Source organism: Delphinus delphis, chromosome 18, assembly GCF_949987515.2.
Source record: "Delphinus delphis chromosome 18, mDelDel1.2, whole genome shotgun sequence".
In the NCBI taxonomy this organism is placed as follows: Eukaryota; Metazoa; Chordata; class Mammalia; order Artiodactyla; family Delphinidae; genus Delphinus; species Delphinus delphis.
In genome coordinates this window covers 10605153-10624676 of record NC_082700.1, presented here as the reverse complement: position 1 = coordinate 10624676, position 19524 = coordinate 10605153, and the positions used below count along the sequence as shown (strand labels likewise).

The 19524-nt window shown below is 39.0% G+C and overlaps 1 long non-coding RNA gene across 1 annotated transcript in view; it reads left to right on the top strand.

The window, feature by feature from the left end:
* Window positions 1-19524, top strand: part of LOC132413639 (uncharacterized) — a 491922-nt gene that overhangs the window by 311401 nt on the left and 160997 nt on the right. The window contains exon 5 of the long non-coding RNA XR_009516777.1: window positions 17800-17917. This is a non-coding gene — a long non-coding RNA (uncharacterized lncRNA). The remainder of the gene's footprint in view (window positions 1-17799; window positions 17918-19524) is intronic.

Here is a 19524-nt window from a genome sequence, read left to right as displayed (position 1 = left end):
ACCTTTCACAAAACTTTGCTTTGGGTAAATTGAAGTCATTAGGTGAGCACATTCTTTAAGAATTCCTTCCCTGCTACCTATCAGCTCCCCCGTCCTCCAAATTCTGAGGAGCTAGGGGCTCTCTCTTGTTCTCCAGCATCTGCACGGCGAGTGCCATGCCCTCCACTCCCCCAGAGACCCCTCTAGCAACCACTGCTCTTTTTTTTCTTTAACCTCCCTCTTCTACTGACATCCCCCCTCCTGTGCCTCACACTCACTCTTAACATAGAAACGTCCAGTCACTTATCTCCCAGGTGAGAGCAAAAACATCCAAACTCAAAACATCAACATTTTTTTTCCCAAGCGATTCTGTCTTTGTATTTTTTATTTTTATTTTATTTATTTATTTATTTTTAACATCTTTATTGGAGTATAATTGCTTTACATTGTTGTGTTAGTTTCTGGTGTATAACAAAGTGAAGCAGCTATACGTATACATATATCCCCATATCCCCTCCCTCTTGCGTCTCCCTCCCGCTATTGAGCCTGAAACATCCTCCCTGTCAGCTCTGTAAAGGACAGGTCCACCTTGCTCTCTGTCTCTTTTATTTCATTCTCACTCTATGATCTGACTTCCAATCCTACCTACTCTGAAAAGACTCTGATGGGGTCTTGATTACCCTACATTTCATCAGAGCCGATAGACACGTCCCAGTTCATATCTCACTAGATCTCTCTGGCATTTGATCCAAGTGGCCGTGACCTCCATTTCAAACTCTCCTGCGTTGGCTCCTTTGGCATTTCTCTCTTGAGGTTTTCGTCCTTCCTCTCTCGCCTCTCTTTACCATTTTTATAGATTTACTATTGGTGGCCAAACTTTGGTGTTACTGAGGGTTATGTCTTTGAACCTGCACTCTCCTCTGTAAGTATTGCCCACCAAAGCCCGTGGTTTCATCTCTGACTGATATTCTAATGACCCCCAATACATATTGTCTATTTAGATCTTTCTGCTGACCTCCAGACTCATATTTCCCCGTCACAGTGAGACAAGTCCAAGCTTTATTGCATTTTGCTCCAGACCTGCTTTTGACTCCCCCAGTGACTCTAGAAAGAAACCGAGAAACAGCTTAAAATATCTTAGTCATTTCCCTGTCACAGACTTTATCTTGATTCCACCATGTTTCTGTCTGTTACTAAGTTTTATATTCTGCCTTAGGTCACATTCTCTCTAATCCACAATTTCTTCTTTATCATTTAGCTTTAGTTTCAGGCCGTATTCCTTCCCCTCTTGACCACTGTACCAGCCTCCTGAGAACTGGTGTCTGTCTCTCCTCTTAATCCCTTTACTGCAGTGCTCTTTACTGATGCTGTAGTGGTACCTTCTAAATCACAAAGCTGCTCCCGAGACTCCTTTGTTTGAAAGCAGTCACTGTTCCCCAGAGCTTTCAGGGTAAAGAGCCAGTTCCTTAGTTTAATTCACAAGCCTTTATGTTCTGGACTCTTCTCATTTTTCTGTTTAATGTTTCCTGAAGTGTGATTCTAGGAATACTGGGGGAAAGGGAGAGAAGAGTTCTCTTCCCTGTCAGTCTACCAAAGGTGGATATACCATACAGTGTTTCTCAAAGTTGTTTGATTAAGGAATCTTCTTTTTCCCAAGGATAATATCAGAGTTCTGATAGTCCATGTAACATTTTGGAACATCTTCTTCCAACCTTATTTCCTGACACTTGCCCTTGCACACTGTACTCTAGCCAAATGGAGATCCTTGAGGGTCTCAGAACATAGGATGCTCTTCCTCACTTATGTGCCTTATCCAGGCCTTCCCTTTGCCTGGAGTGTCTTTCCCTGAGTTACTGATCTAAATAGCTCCTATTTTTCCAGGTTGAGTGTCACTGCCTCTGAGCATTCCTCCTTGCTTTCCTTCCCCTTCTGTATCTGATTTTGAATTTCCTCCTATGTGTGTCCGTTAAACTTAGTCATAGTACATACACCATTTATTTACGTCTGACTCTGTAATAGTCAAAACTATGTCCTACTTGACTTTGTGTTCTGGGCATCTTGATATTGCCTAGCACAAATTAGGTGTTCAATAACTGCTGAATTCACAAATGAGTTAATGGATCAGATTGGAGAAGATGAAAATCTGACCCAAGGGAACAAGGCACGACGGCATTCTTGTAGAAAGGTTTGTGATCAGGACAGTAGCTGAAACCAGCTGTGCACGTCTCAGAAAGCTGCCCCCTTCTGGAATGTAAGGAGAGGAATTACAGAGGGTTTGGGATGTTCTGGAGAAAGAAGAGAGGGAACAAATGTCCTTCTGCAGGAGCTAGATTGATTCCTGGCTTCCCTGCTAATATATAACAGATAATTGAACAGAATTAGATTTTTACATGACATTTTTCCTGATGATGAAAACTGTATATGTTCATTGTAGAAAATTTGGAGGTCATGGAAAAGCACAGGGAAGGAAATATAATCCCATTTCTCAAAAAGAATCTTTGTTAAGGTTTAAGGTGAAGCTCTCGGTCAGACTCAACGAAATTGAATTATAGTATGATGATATTTTGAGATATGCTTTTCTTTATTTAATGACGTACTGTAATCATTTGTCCAAGTCATTTTATATTCTTACACAATTTGATTTTTTAATAACTGCATGCATTCTATTGTATGCTACCTTTCACTTTGTTTAGTCATTATTATTGAACATTAGGCTGTTTAAAATTTTTTACTACTTTAAATAACATTGTGATGAATATTCTTATACATAAGAATTCCTGTGGCAGAGTTTGTTTATTCTGATAATTTTGATTTGTACCACCAACTTGTCCTCTAGAAAGATGATGTCAATTTGTCTTTAATCAACAAGATAGAAGAATGATAATTTTTACTTACTCTCATCAGTTGGATTCTAAAAAGAATTCTGTGCTATTTGCAAGATGAAAAATGGTACCTCATTTAATTTCAGTGGTTTTTGTTATTAATGATGTTGTAAACTTACTCAATTTGACCATTTTATTTATTTATTTATAAATTGTCCTTTGCCCGTTTGTATTGGGATATATATTTTGATTTTACTGATGAAGATGTAAAGAGGTTTAACTTTTAAACTATCTTTTGAAACACAGATCAGTGCTATTAAAATAGTTAATGATAAATATTACAGATGTTCTGAATCTACAAAATTAGATGTCAATAACTTATTAATAATAAACGGATAGCAGCCATTTAGGTCTTTGTAATTCTGAGGAATGGAATTGTAGAACAATTCATGAACTGTTGATAATTTTGATCAAATTATCACTTTTCCCTTGTCTGTGTTCTCAGAATATATTTTAAATCACACATGCAGTTATTCCTATTGTGTTTTCACCTACACTCTCTGTGTGTGCGTCTTAGTGGAAGACCATAGGCTTTGGAGTCAAAAAAGAGCTGGGTTAGAATTCTTGCTCCATTTCTATGATTTTGTGAATTTGAAATTCAACCTCTTTGAGCTTGTTTGTTTCCTTTTCTGTAAAAGTGGCTGAACAATATCTTTGACATTGGGTTAGTGTTTAAAAATGAAGTAAGATAAGAGAGAGGAGCCCAGGTCAGTACTTAGAACATACTAGAGTGGATGTCCTATAATGAATCCAACAATTGATAGGATTTCCTGATTGTTTACGATATATATCGTCTGGACCAAAAACAATTATGCATAAGCTTTGTGAGGAGCAGCTGATGGCACAAGAGACTAGTCAAGTCACAGTGGAAAAATGCTGAAGACTCTGATCTCCAGGAGGCTGTGAGGTGACTGAGCTCTGAGACTGGAAAAAACATACAGACCTTTCTACTCCAGAGCCTGTGCCCTTGCCACATCTCATGTATTTTAAACCAGGCTTATTGTATATTCTCTAGCTGGAGCCTTCTTCCCAGTAATCTAATCTCTGTGGGCAACATCACTTTGGATCCTTCTCTATTTCTGTCCTCTTAGTTAATTTATCATTCTTTGGGGCTTTTTGAAATGTCTGTTAGCATCTCCCCTTTTCTGTTGCCGTTTCTGCTAGTCTAGGCCCTCCTCAGTTTTGAGCTGGGTGAATGTAGCTGCCTATCGGGGGTGGTTCTGGCTTTAGTCTCGCCCCACTGCAGCCCATCCGTGACGTGATTCTTCATCAGCTACCACATCAAATCCAAGTCGTCTTGTTCTTTCAAAGCCCTCTGTAATTCAGCCCCAATATGCACATGTTTGGTGGTAGTTCCTCATACTATCCAACATGCCCTTTCTGTCCTGCAGAACACATATCATGCTTGTGTTGGACCCCCGTGGTGCTCTTTCTTCCACTCCCAGCAACCTGTCAAAATCCTGACCACTTTTCAAGCCTTAGCTTGAGATCTCTCCTCCATGAGTCTTTCTCAGATTTCTCGCTCACATCTCTGAACTTCTGTTCCCAGATAATTGGTACAATGATTAGGGTTAATGGTTTTGTGTGTGTTGGTTTTCCCTCTGCAGCCCTGCTGTGAAGACTCTGGAGGGAATGCTCATCTATGCACAGCTATCGCTGTCGCAGTGTCTGGCCCAGATCTGGCTCAGCAGCCCCATGGTAACTTCTATCAATGGCTTGTGAATAGGATGTGGCTGCCACGGGGCGGCCACCGAAGTCAGGGCCCTCTGCCTCTGAGCCTTCACTTACACTCTTGCTGCTGGGAATGCTTTCTTCCCCTAGTACTTCCTGTACAGTCCTTGATGATCTGATGATCTTTCTTTCAAACCACAGCTCTCTTTCTCTTTTTCTTTCTCATGAAGATGTTTCCAGTGTATAATGATCTCTGCCCTTATGTCGCATGGCACAAATTGTCAACTGTTTTTCCGACGTAACCATATCCTGTTGATTATTGCTACATCAGTGCCTCTTGTTTGGTGAGCCATGAGCATTTCCTGCTTTGAGAATCCTGTGTCCTGTTCTCAGGCTGGAGTGGTTCCTTAGGTTCCCCCTTCCACTCGCAGGTCCTGGGGATCCCTCAGCCTTTCTCTTCTCTTTGCAATCACCCCCACCCACTTTATGTCTTGGGTTCTCCTACTACTTGCTGAGGAGTCAGCCCCTGGTATCAGTGCAAACAAGCATACAGATCCTTTCAACTTTTAGGATCCAGCTAATAACTAAAGGAAATATGAAGTTGGGGGAAAATACAAAGGTATGCACATGGATACAGGAAATAAGCTACAAAATACAAGATATAATTACTATACTTGTAACATCTTATTTATCATTTCTGGTATTTTTTGCTAGCTGGGGCCCAGAAATCCAGCTCATCTCTAGCATTTCTTTTATAATTGAATAACTTAGTTACTTCCACAGTGGTTTACTATGTATCAGGCACTGGACTAGGAGCTAGGGATCAATAAGAAAACAACATGAATAAGAAACAGTTCCTGCCATTAACCTATAAATATGCTCAAGTCCTTGTATTGGAAAAATACCCAGATGCTCCTTAAACCCCCTCATTTCTTCAGAATCTCCAACCTAGGTCTTAAAGTCCTATTTTTCCATGAAGCTCTTTAGTCCTGAAAGTATAATTAGAGGGGGAACAATAGGCTCTAACTAGAATCCTACAGTTGCAACTTCAACATAACTAGAAAATGATGAGACTGGCACTTTAATAAGAATAGTAGAAGCTGTGCATGGACATGAGATTTATCATTCTAAGTAATTCTCTTGGGATGCTAGACATTTATTTCATTGATGTTGCTGTTGTTAAAAACACTTTTAGCATCTTTTTATTGTTTCCAAACCAATATGATCACCATTTAGGCAAATTACGCCCAGCACATTTTAGCTGCACCTAATTTTGTACCCTAAATAGTAGACCCTAGTTTAATCGTAAACATTATTCTTAAGGCTCAGCCTAGAGTAACTTTTGCCTGTTTCCGAAACATATGCATACACACCTCCCAGATGGGAAAGGTTTGGCACTTTAGGGTAGATCTCCCCTCCAGTGTGCTTCTGGTTCTAAAAACAGACCCTCAAATGGAATTTTCAGTAGGTCCTGAGCAAGGGCAGAATGATTAAAATTTGTGTAAATCTTCCCAAAGGGACCATTTTGATTGACAACCCCATGTTAGGATGGGTTACCTGGAAACAGACTTCTGAGATGAAAAGTTGCTTTCAGAATGTATACTGGGGAATACTTTTGGGAAATACAGTCTTAGAAAATGAGAAAAGTAGGGTTGGGTAGAGAGGAGAAACTGACCCTCAAAGTAATTGTTACATGGAAATAAGAATTTAGGATTCTGAAAAACCACAACAATTATTCTATTCCAATAAGTCATATGTTCTGAATATCACTCTAATTGTACAAAAGACCAAGACAATTTAGTAAGGAATGCTGCTGCATTAATACAATATAAACAGATAATCTCCCAGTAGCTTCTCATTGGATATCTGTAGGCCTACTACCACAGATTGAATTATGCCATTTAATAAAATGGCCAAAAAAGGGCATCCAGTTAGGGACTCCCAATGTAATTTGCATTTCTTAAATAGACTGTAATTGTATTATAATTACAGAAATTATTTCCTAGTTTCCCTACTTAATTCAAATTGGCCCAGTTTCATTGTTTGAAGTATATTTCAAATTGGCCCAGATTCATTGTTTGAAGTATATTTTGATTAACGTTGAATCTACACTAGCAGGTTTATGTGGAGAAGGGAGAAAGGAATCCATGCTGATCAATTCAATCAGAGTCATTTAATGCCTGAAGAGTCAGGGGCAGCTGAATTCCTGCCTTGGAGTTAGCATTTCAGTAAAATTCTTAGCCTTGACTGATGCCTGCTACTTCTCTGTCCAGACAGTAGCTGAATGAATAGATGAATAAATGAATGAGTGTACATTGTTTTACGAGTACCAATTTAATTCTCAAATAAGGAAGAGCACCATGAAAGGTCAGCCTGCATTTTTAGGCTGTACAGGTAGGATGTTCTGTTAGAACCTGACTGGCTAAAAGAGCATAGAGGAGCCTTAGTCCCTAAATCTGGTAAATCGGTGTTCTGTCTGGATTGCAGTCCCTTTCACCACCTACAAATTCTTTTTCACGTCCCTTTCCAGCTAGGTATCCTGTGCTTCCACATACCTGCATACACCTGTCTTGCAACATTTAGGCATCTGTGTGCCTGTTTATCTCCCTACTGGATTATAAAGTACTCAGTGGAAGCAGCATCCAACTTCCGTAATTAGGTAATAGGAATTTTAATATCCTCACTTTGTAGATGAGAAGGAAACACTACAACTTGCTCAAAGTCTCATAGCTCCTCAGAGATGGAGCCAGGATTTAAACTCAGGACAGCGTAACTCTCCTTATCCGTGTCTGTGAAGGGCTCTGCCCTAACCATGTCTGTATCTCCATTGATGAGAGAGCACCTAACCCATAATGAACTGATAACAGATAGTTTTCAGCTCTCCAGGTAATTGAGTGGCCACTATAATAGACTCGTCCACATCAAGGAATGTAGTTGACTGTAAACTAAACAGGGTTTCCTGTCTGAGTAAAGCTATATCCCACACAGGCAATCCAGCAATATCCTCTGTCCCTTGTTCTAACTCCTGATACATAGGGACTATTATTGACTGTCAGGAAGTGCCCTTCCAAGCTGTAATGGGATCCCTCTCTTCTTTTTCCCTAGAGTTGGAAATTTCAGTGGAGAGACCTCCTTTGGGAGAAGGGGGCCGGGGAAAATGCAACTATTTATCTGGCACCTGAGTTCCACTTGGCCTTTCAAATCATTCATTTACCTTTTTTTTAAATCTCCTTTCCCCATTGGGATGATAACCAATCACCATCATGCCAAGAATAATCCCTGACACATTGCTGGGAGAGCTCATGAATAAGGAATGTTCTCTGGTATAGACTTTGCTGTCAGGGCTCCTGATCTGATAATGAGTGGAGAGGCTGGTGGGGCTGAGTCCAAGATGAATAAAAGCACCAGAATCCTGAGGAACAAGTTGTTATACAAAGTGTTCGTACCCTGAAGGATTCCCAAATCTACCTGCTCTTACCAGAGTTACTGAGGACACTTGCACGGAATACTTCAAGGCTTGGGTGGACCCACCTGGGTAGAGCAGTCAACTGGTCTACTATGGTGTGAAAGTATTCCAAGATAAAGAGGTAGCAGCCAATTGATTTCTCATTGGAACTAGATCCATTGGGCTGCAGATCACATTGGTGCAATGGTTTTTCAGCCAGTTTGCTACAGGACATGCTGAAATTCTTAGTTTAGTTTTTTATTTCATTATCATTGCATTTTATGTTGCTTAGGCAGCAGAACTTCACGACAGTGTCCTGACTGGCTTTGTAAGGCTGATGGAAATCTTTGCCTATCAGTTGGTTTCTCTGGCACAGGCTGCCACATAACCATGCACAACCCCAATCCTCTACAGAGGTATCATGCCACTCTGTTTGCACTGCCCCACATCGTTCTGTCACAGTGTCTAAATTCTTTGCCTACTCTGTGCGTGGAAGAGAATGAGGGCTGAACTGGGATGAAGCATGCATTACAAAACCCAGAAATTAGCAAATAGTATTTCCTGAATGAGAATTTCCAAGACTTTTTAATATTTCTAGACTTTTAAGTTGAAGGTAACTCCCTGATGTATAAAAGCATATCCTGACAGTAACTTATAAATATTTTGTACATTATGGTACAAAATAGGGCCCTAGCAAAGATCACTCCCTGGAGAAAGAAAATACATATTTAGATCAAAGACATCAATGGAAACAAAAAAATTCAACAAAGATATTGTATCAGTTTCCAATGGCTGCTATAACAAATTATCACAAATTTAGTGACTTAAAACAACAGAAATTTATTATTCCACAGTTCTGAAGATTAGAATTCTTAAATAGAACTTATGGGTCTTATTTCAAGTTATTGCTAGAGCTACATTCCTTCTGAAGGCTCTGTGAGACAATCCATTCCTTGCCTTTCCTAGCTTCAAGAGGCAGACCACATTCCTCGGCTCATGGCTATATCCCTTTGACCTGTACTTCTATCATCATCATCATCACATCTTCTTCTCTATCTCTACCCCTCCTGCTTCCCTTGTGATTCCATTTGGCTCACCCAGATAATTTAAAATAATCTCTCTATCTGAAGATCTTTAATTTAACTACATCTGCAAAATCCCTTTTGCCACTATATGGTGACATATTTATATAGGTTCTGGGGATTAGGACATGGATGTCTTTAGGGGGTCATTTTTTCTGTCCACCATGGATACTATTGCTTCTGGTGTTGAATAAAAATTTTATTTGGGTAGATAAGAAATATGACCTTGTGCATTCCCGAAAGACAGAATGAAGATCATTAGTAAATCGCTCAGTCATTTCACCCTGCTTCCCGCTCTTCATCTTGTCACCTCTTGTCCAACATCTTCAGCTGCTGATGATATATTGACATTTTATTTGTGCACTTGCTTTTCTTTCTCTCTTTCCTTAGCTGTGAACAATAATCAAGTACTATACTGTGCACATGTCCACTGTGAATGCACAAGCCCTAACAAGACATCATTACAGGGGCAAAAGTGAACTCTCTTCTATATACGTAACGGTTTGATGCATGTCTTTGAGCTGTTCTGCAGAAATAAAGACACCCCCACCAGATGGAGGATAGTGAGTACATGCTGACCACAAGTACGTAGACCGCAGACTGGTTAGAACCAGAAGGTTGATGATTAAGATTTCCAAGACATCACCACCAACAAATCAGAAGAAAGTCCATGAGCTGCAACCCTTACCCCAAATATTGCTCTTCAAAACACTTCCCTAAAAGCCCTTGTGGACTTTGGGTCTTTTGAGCATTACCTGCCTGTTTTGCTTGCTTGCAATAAATGCTGTACTTGCCTTCACCATTTGAAAAAAAAGTGAACTCCCTTCTGAAGCACTTTGCTGGTAGCATGTGTAGTAGCTGAGTGCTCATCCAGCTTGGGAGTTCTCCAGTCTTGGAACTTGTTTAGGTTGGACATAGTTGCCTTTCATCCTTAGGGTCTCCCTGAGAACACTATCTGGTCAGGTTAGAGTTTCTGGAATTTCCTGACTATATTGTATTATAGTGAGTCTTCCATTCCTGGAATATATAAATCTTGTCTATATCTCCACTCGTTTTGTTTCACAGCTCTAGGCAGAATAGAAGCTGGCTAAAATCTCAAATATTTTTTTTAATATAAACAAATTTTACAGTTCTAGTTATACTGATGACACAAAAATATAAAAATCAACACATACATATACATATATATGAGAGTGTTCTATTTATGTAATTGTGCATTTCAGTAAGACTGAATGATTCATAGGAATTATCAGAAAAAAGCACAAATACGAATCTTTAATCTTCTAAAAGACTTTTATGTTTTCCCTTAAGGGAACACTGAGTTTGCTTTTGCTAAGTAGTATTTAATTTTCTTTTTATTTTAGATTATACCAGATTTATATAGTTTACAGATTTCAAGATATTTATTATTTTTTCTGCATGCATGGAAGTGATATAGTGGTACCATATATTTTAATTGATGATATAGAGTTTATCACATTTTTGTTTCAGCAACAAAACTATTAATTTCTACAGGGGTTCCTCATTCAAAACCATTATATTAGGATATTAGCATAAAATTAATTCCAAAACTAGTTTCCAAAAGACTAAATATTAATTTTTCCCTTTCTCAATTTTTAGAGTTCTCTGAATGTTCATGGTATAAAGTAGCAAGAAATGAAACACAGTGTGATACATTCTCTATTATTCAAGGGTCTTTCCTCAAGTAGAAGCTTCAGACACTTTGTGACTTTGTGCTAAAGAACTTGGAACTATTCTTTGGTTTTCCCATTTATAAAGTGAAGAGCATTGTTTTTATTTATTTTTAAAATAATAATTTGGGCAAGTTCATGAGGAGAAAATTGTAGTAGTAGTCAGCTGTTTAAACATGCTTTAGAAAAATGAAAGATTAATTGAGAAATGGATTTACTGTGTCCACCAACAGACTCATTGAAAACTAAGACAGTTCTGGAGTGTGGTCTAGGGTAGAAGACGAGTCACCAGCAAATAATTGAGAACGCTCTGTGGTTTGTTCTCTGGCGGCATAGAGGCCAAAATGCCTCATGTTGTCTGGGAGAGCTAAGGAAAGCTTCACAGAAGTGGTATTTGAAATGTCTTTGGGTCTTTTTATTTTTTCAGATAGGGGGAGGGCACTGTGGATTGACAAACCAGCCAGAGGGGCGAGTGGGACATTTTTTCTCGTATAGATCATAAAACTGTTACAGGCATGCTGAAGAAGTGATACAGGACTCTAAATATATACACATGTTTTGAGAGTATCATTCTGCTAAAAGTGGAACAGCTGATAAGCTTATGCCAGTTTTTGCTGGCAGGTTCATAATTTATAGGCAGTGAAGAAAGAAAAATGTTAGTGAGATAGCTTGTTCAATTTGAAAAGTCTTCTGACTGCAGAAGAAATTTATCAGATGATTTGATGTCTGCAGTTTTGCTCAGTAATAAACCACAGACTCAAGTGTCAACTGAACCCGGATTCAAATCCAAGCTACACAATTTACCAGCTGAATTACCTTGAACAAGATACTTAACTTCTTTGAGTCCCCAATTTTTCATTTGTATAATAAGGAAAATATTAATTTACACCACATAGGATTGTGGTCAGGCTTAAACAAGATAGTGCTTATAAAGTACTTAGTTCATAGTAGGCACACAAAAGTTTGTTGTTATTATGATTAAAAATAACCTTAGAAAGGGATAAATAAATGAAACCTGCATAGACACTTCTCGCTACACTGTATTCCTCAAGAACATTACCTAATCTTACAACCTAGATGCCTGGCATAAAAAGGAAGAACTAACTGTCTTTGAGGAATCAGAATCAATTATGTGTTAACAAGACTAACACGTATTTGGAGTTTTAACCCTTCTGCCATGAGTTAATCTGGAAGCTCTGCTAATAAAATTTAAGATTTTCTTCTTCTTTTAATACTTGCTGTGGATTGCATCTAGATTTACATTAAGTAGGCTATCAAAATCTTCCACTTTTATTACAAAAGACTTGTGTAGCAGAGAGAGACAGTTTAAATGCATAAGGAATGAGGTAGAATAATGATTTGGGGCATATATTCTGATAATTACTACTTCCTTTCCCTAAGCTCCCCTGCGATAAGTGTGCTGTCTTTTAAAACTTCGTTAACAGGAGATAACAAATTTTAATGGGGTACAATAATTTTACCTTAATTTTAGCAATGCATTCCAGGTATCTGTTCTTCCTGAGTTATTTTCCCTGAAACATCCTCATGATTCAGCAAAGTTCTTATAGCGTTGGTACCAAATGCTTTTATATTTTAATTCTCATGTTAGAGATTATTAAACCTTTAGTACTGCAAGTGAAACAACAGATAATTTTGTTCTTATGCAAAACCAAATTCTTTTTATCAACTTTTAAAATTTTAATAGGAATTAAGGTTTTCTTTGCAGTGCATGTGGCTTAGTGGATAATGCACTAAGAAAGTCTGGCAACCAGGGCTTAACCAGATCTAAGTGCCTAAAGTGCCTGGGCTATGATTCAAGAAAGCATTTGGACCATTTTAACATTTTATGAAAAATCACATCAACAGTGAATAGGCTTTAATGCTGAAAATGGCACTTGTCCAATTCAGAGACCACCATGGACAAAATCCTGGCCTTTCATTCACTGGTCTGGCGTCTAATCTTTGTTAACATTGATTTTTTGTTTGTTTGTTTCTTTTCCTGAACGTGTTTCGTGTTCAGTGATGTTTTTAAACCTCTGAATTTGAGAAATGATAATCTACTGAAGCAATTAAGTAAACAGATTATGCAAGTTTATGCAAAATCCATTTCCGAAGTTTAAGAAAGAGCCAGAAAACTTTCCTAGAACAGTCTTGGGTTTAGAAGGAACTTCTAAGGAGGAAAACAGAAAGTTCCCCCCAAGAGAAATTGTCCTTTAAAACTGTCAAGAATAAACAAACAACAGTTATTCTCTGGTTCTCGTCTCCTCAAACACTAATAGTTCTGCAGATTGGTCCTGTGGGATATGAGAAGCCTCTGCACTTTCTCTAAGTAAGAAGTTTTGAATTTAACTTCATATTTGTAATTTTTTTCCTGTCTCCTCATGTTATCAATTATACCAGGAGGCATTTTTCAGCTTCTGTTTAATTGATTTCCACATTATTCTGTAGAGACTGTCACTGGTCATCAATTTCTCCAGTTTAATTTAAAAAAAAAAATTATTTTTGCAATTTTCAAGGGGAGATGAATAGGACAGGATAACATTTTAAAATATGTTATAATGAATCCTTACTTCAATATTACTTTATATCCCGCTGATAACAAGAGTTGAAGACGTGATATTTCTGTCTTTTTGGGTGTGTATCACTCCAATGTACTAGCTCAAGGAAATGGCTCATTAAGATAATTAAAAAAAAAAAAAGAATTAGCGTCATTTAGCTGTTTTTCAGCCAGTTCATTGGCCCTCAGGCATTTTACCTGTGGAGGAATTACGCGGCAAATTGCTTTAGAATCGTCCTGCCAGAGTCAGAAACTGCCTTGTCTCCACTCCCTTCCCTCTCAGCCAGTCTGATGAGCCCTGGTCTCCTGTGACCTCAAGGGCATCCATTCTCTGAAATCATTTTCTGCCTCTGCCAGGAAATATGATATGGAGGGAGTTCCAGTATATTATGTTGGAAAGGGCAAGAGATTTGCAGTTAGATAAGTTGGAATTTCCTTGATTTTCTTGTGGTTAAAATGAGTGTCCAGGAGGAAAAATGTTTCCACTACCCTCTTAGTTTGGTACTTGGGGACTGCAAATTAAACAAACAAAAGACAGATAAACAGGAGAAAAAGCACAAAACTTTATTTTTACAGTCACAGAAACTCACAGAAAAAAAAAGTGAAACTCAAAGAAATGGTTAGACTCAGGGGCTTATATATCCTTTTAACAAAAGAAAGGGGGTTTGGGCTTAAAGGATGGATGAATTGTGGGGAAGTGACTGGGAAATATATGGGGGAGTTAAGGGAAAACAGGGCTTATTTTAGTGAGGTGTGTTGATGCAAACTCATTTTGATGACAACTGCCCCTTCTTCAACGATAATGGTTTTGCTCTACTCTTATTGGGGAGGGTGGGTGTGAGGGGAGGGGGCCTGAAGTGGGAGGTACCTTCCTCAAAGGGAAATTATGCCCTGCTTTTCGGCAGGTGAGAGGAGGGCAGAGAACACTTCCTGCATCTGTTGATTCTCAATTGCCTTCAGCTCAAAATAATCCTTATGCCAAAGTGGCATATTTTGGGGGGGACATATTCGATCCCTATCATGAGAATAATTGTAGGTGACTCTTCAATAGATGTCAAATTCCTTCTCATTCAACCTTCATCTTCACTGCTCCATTCACTTCTCCTCCCCACATCTTTTCATTCTTGGCTCAGATAGCTTTTCCCCAATGTCCTTGTCTTGGTTCCTCATTTCTGTGATCTGATTTTCCTGACATTGAATCCTACCCTTCTTACTCTACTTGTATCCACAGATAAACTTGACTTTCTCTTCCTTAACTGGCTTTGCTGGGCTTGATGTGTAGTCTCAGACCACGCCTGATCAACCGGACTCCTAGGCCTGACACTGCACCCGCCCGCTTCTCCAACTGTCATTCAGTGTAGATTACAAAGTTGAGGTCCCAGGGATGCATCTTGTCAAAGCATCTTCATCTATGATGATATTATCACCTGATGAGAGCTTCTCAGTGAAAGGAAACTAACAAAAAAGAAATCTATCTAGTATTTTATTTTTCATGTTGAGATACTTTTGAAAATTATGTGACATGTAATATGTTATCACTTTTTGTCACCAGTATCAGTTTTTTCTTTCTAGACAAATAGCTTTCAATGCATTAAATCATGTTCAGTTCTCTCTTATTTCTCTCTAATTAGTTCTGACCAAGCCCTCTCAAATTTTCTTCCAAATATTTCTTTAGACATTTCTTTTCTGTCCCTGACCATTGCCACCTAGCCTTATATCTGAATATTGCTTTGAGTATTTACCTATTTGATTTTTTTCTGTCTCTCCATTCCAATTTGCCAAATTGATCTTAATATACTACTTTGGCATTTTGCTCTTCTACTCAGATACTTTCAATGGCTCCTTATGGTGTAAGAGATAAAACCAAACTTGTTAATTTTTATTTAAAATATTCCACAGCCTGACCCCTTTCTTTCTATCCCTATTCTTATCACACACTGTGCATTCAGAAGAACCCTTTAACAAGGACTGATCAGTCTTCTCTCACCACAGTTCATAAAAACACTACATGGCGCCTGGCCTTTGCATCTCATGACATTTCTGCCAGTTAATTTCCATTCTTCCTTCAAACCTTAAATGTTTGCTGACCACTCTTTCCGGTTGGTCTGGAACATACATAGTTTATGCCCATTGCCTCAGCATACTTAGTAAGAATACCCTCTTTGTCATTCAAAAGTGTACCAGCTTGGAAGAGAAATGAGATGGTCACTCTCCTGATGAATCTTTCCTTTCCTATCCCAACTACAGTGATTATTCTCCTCCTCTGAAATCCATTGGGACTTTTCTGACTAAAGCCCTGCTTTAGCACATGGAACACACCATAATAATAATGCGGCCGCGGTATGCTAGAGGCTTTAATATACTATCTTTAATCTATAACCGATTAAATCTATTTTTCAGATAAGAAAAAAACATAGAGCAGTTTTCCATGACTTGCCTGTGGTCTCAGAGACAGTACTAGAAGATCTTTGGTTTACACTTGTGCTTGATCTACTATGCAGAGTTGCCAGCTCATCCTGGCTTTCCCTGGACTGTCCCAGTTTTAGGACTGAAAAATCCCACATTCCGGGAAACCCCTTGATCCCTGGCAAATGGGGTAGTTGTTCTTCCTACCACTACATTTTCAAGACCTCAGCCACCTTGAATATGCAAGAGACATTCCTATCATGACTCCCCAGCTGTCTTAGAAATAAGCCCTTGATTTCAGAGTTCAGGGCCTTTCCTCCGTGTCTTCTTCCAAGCCTAGCACAGTTCTCTACTGAAATGTCACGTTGCTTTCTCCCCTGCATTGGTTCATGAGTGTATTTGGCTTTTACAATGACATTATAATTATCTTTGAGAAAGAAATTTTGTCTTTTTTGCTTTGTGTCCCTGTGCTGCCAGCTCTGTGCTTGGCCTGCAAGTGATCAACGCATGCTTGCTTGCTGAGTAGGAAAGCTTGATGGCCTCTTTTTCTGAACATATAGGTTTAAATGGCAACCTGTTAAATCCTCCTTCAGTGTTATGAACAGTCCTTTCCCTGGAACACTTTTAATCTCTCCAGAAACATCTTTCAGCACAAATAGGGCACTGCCACTTGACATAGCTACCAAGGACACAGAAGTACCTTTGAGTATCGCCCCTTTCCTGTCCTCTTGTTTAAATGCCTGTAACAATTCTGTTCCCCTTAGCTTCCTGGTGTTCAGCCCATGAGAAATCACCCTTTAGGTATCCTCCTAACCTCAACACTCGTGAGAATGGAAAGAGATAGTGAATTACTGCACAGGTTTAAATTGGAGAATTTATGAAGAATTTCTAACCCAAAGGAGGACTTAATTTATTTCCTTTTTTTTTTTTGGTAAGCCTCCTTTGATGGTATTTGTTTTCTATGTTGAGGGCTGCTTTAGAATGAATCCCTTCCTTCTAAAATGATACATCTCAGCTACCTCCTTTCTCCCTTAAGTCAAATCCAGGGACAAGCACAGTTGCTGTCTTTCATAAAGCCTCAAGCTGAGGGGAGTTTCTCTGGTCTGGTTCTGGAACTGCAGTTCTTTCTGACCTTTCTTTTTTGTTTTTAATTTTTATTTTAGATTGGAGCATAGTTGATTTACAATGTTATGTTAATTTCAGGTGTACAGCAAAGTGATTCAGTTATACATACGCATGTATCTATACTTTTTCAGATTTTTTCCCGTATAATTTATTACAGAATATTCAGTAGAGGTCCCTGTGCTATGCAGTAGGCCCTTGTTGATCATCTGTTTTATACATAGTAGTGTGTACATGTTAATCCCAACCTCCTCATTTATTCCTCACCCCCAACCTTGGAACTGCAGTTTATGCCTCCTTCTTTAGGCCCCATCGTTGCTCTGCCTGTTGCAACAGTGCAGCGAAGTGTGTGTGTTGGTCAGCATTAGAAGTGCCATTAACTTGTTGGGAACTTATTCTTCTTTTTCAGTTTCATTACTATGTCCACAGGGGTTTCAGATTTGTAAACCAACCCACCCATCTACACCTCATCAGAAATTACTGATATGAGCTTGCTGATTTTTTTTCCCGTGATTATATTTTATATATTTTTAAGCTCATCAAAAGAAAAAACCATTGCTGAAAGACGGTGCACTCAGCAATTGTCTTATTATACAAACTCTGCCTATAAGTTGCAATAATCCTCTCTGTCTCTTCAAATGGAGGTGGACAAGACGATTAACTTGCTGTTGTCCTTATGTCCCTTCACCTGTCCTTTTAAAATTTTTATTAGGCGCTTTAGTGTGTGGGTTGAAATCGGTAGAAGACAAGCTATTAAAAATTATTGGTTGGCTGTGGCTCCTCACTAAATACTAAGGCAGCTTGGCAGATCAGAACATGATTCAGGTGTTAGGCCTGACAGAAGCAATGGTCTAGGCAGATAGACACTATAATCCATCAGAAGATGTGGCCAGCGTGCTGCTTTGGGTTTCTTTTGGCAGCTGGTGTTCACTGTTAACATTATTCTGTTTTTTGCTTTTATTAGTGTGAGGAGACGGAGTGGGGAGCATTAACTGTTGGAAGGATCCCTTTGATGGATGCCTCACATCGGGAACTGGCTATCAGAGCAACTGGGGAGAAATGGAAAACAGGTGCAGAAACAGGTGAGTGGAATATTGCTTATTACTGCTCTGGATTAAGTGCCTGGGAGAAATGGGCAGTTTTGCTGGGTGCTGTGTGCCTTGTATTCTAGATGGACTGGTAGACAACCTGTTAATGCAAACTATATGGGGAAGATGGTCAACTGAGAAGCTTGGGGCAGCGGTAGGGCTGTGTAGGCAGAAAAGTTATTTTCTCAGGTTAATGAAGAAAAAAAGTGCAGAGGGAGGCTGATTCTGTGGGCACATACTTGAAGCTGGACGATTCTGGATGGAGAATTAGTTCTAAGACAGGGATGGGGCCACCAAGAAGATTTGGATGAGACTGAAAATACCCAGAAGTCAGAAGAATTTGGCTTTAAATCGAAATTCCTTTACGTACCATTTTTATTCCTTGTAAAATAACTTGAGATACACAAGTCAATGTGTCAGATCTTATTACTAATGAGCAAAAGAAATAGACAAGATCCAAGAATGCACCCCTGAGTTTTTCTGGTTATGAAAGTTCAAGAGTGAAATGGTGTCTCTTGGCTCCCCATGGATAAAGTGAGGAATTTATGGCCTGTCATTGCATCTGCACCCCAGGAACTCCCAATCTCTGCTAACCTCATCTCGGGTGTGGGACTAAAGATTACATTTTGTACCGTGTTTCTTCCTTGGGAAGAATTTTTTATGTTTACATTTTGCTTTACAACATGTAACCACATTTCCAAAGTTATTGAGATTTAACTCTGTTTAACTAGTTCATAGGTTACATGACATTCCCCATTTGGAGATTCTTAAATTTTTGTTTGCTTTTTGGTCAAGTGAATTACATTAAGAAGTTTTTCTTAGGAAGTCGTGTGACAGAGACTGTTCTTATACACGAACAGCGATTCGGCTGAGCACGAGATTCTGGGCTCCGGATGTTATCCTCACGATGGTTTTATACGTATTGCTCTGTCTTCATCCATCCTTGCATGTAGCAGATGAGACCTCTGAGGCCCATCTAACTGTTTACTGTTTGCATACTTTTGTCAATGCGTATGGTGGTTCTGTTTTCTCTCTTAAGTATAAACGTTACTATACGGTGTAGATAACTATTTTCTCTTCTAGCACAAATAACGGAGGATGGCTATAAGGCATTGGGAATAAACCAGGGTTACAGAAAAATGTAGAAACTTATACTATGAAAAGGAAGGAAGGACTCATGGAGACTGAGGGTCACACATCATAACCAGGTAGAAGAAGCCCCTGTACTAAGTTGTGCAATGATAGACTAGCCAAGTGTCCCAAGAAGAAAGCTGAGCACCTAGAACAGCTCTTGCAAGATAAATCTGCCGGATGATCCTGTTGATTATAATGAGAAAGAGATGTTACATGATGAGAAATAACGATACACAATAAAGTAATTATAAAACTAAGGACAGATATCTTACAACAAAGAAGAGAGGGACATTTAGGTAGAAGGGGGAAGTTCCAGGGAGGAGTTGGCGGTGGAAATGGGGTAGGGGAAGAAGGAACTGTATTTCTGTTGGTACATATGTCAGATTTTCTGCCTCATCATTGAGTCTCTGGCAAATCAGTTGAGAGGCAAGAGATTTTGGGTGGAAGCTGTTCTGCTAGTTGTCAGG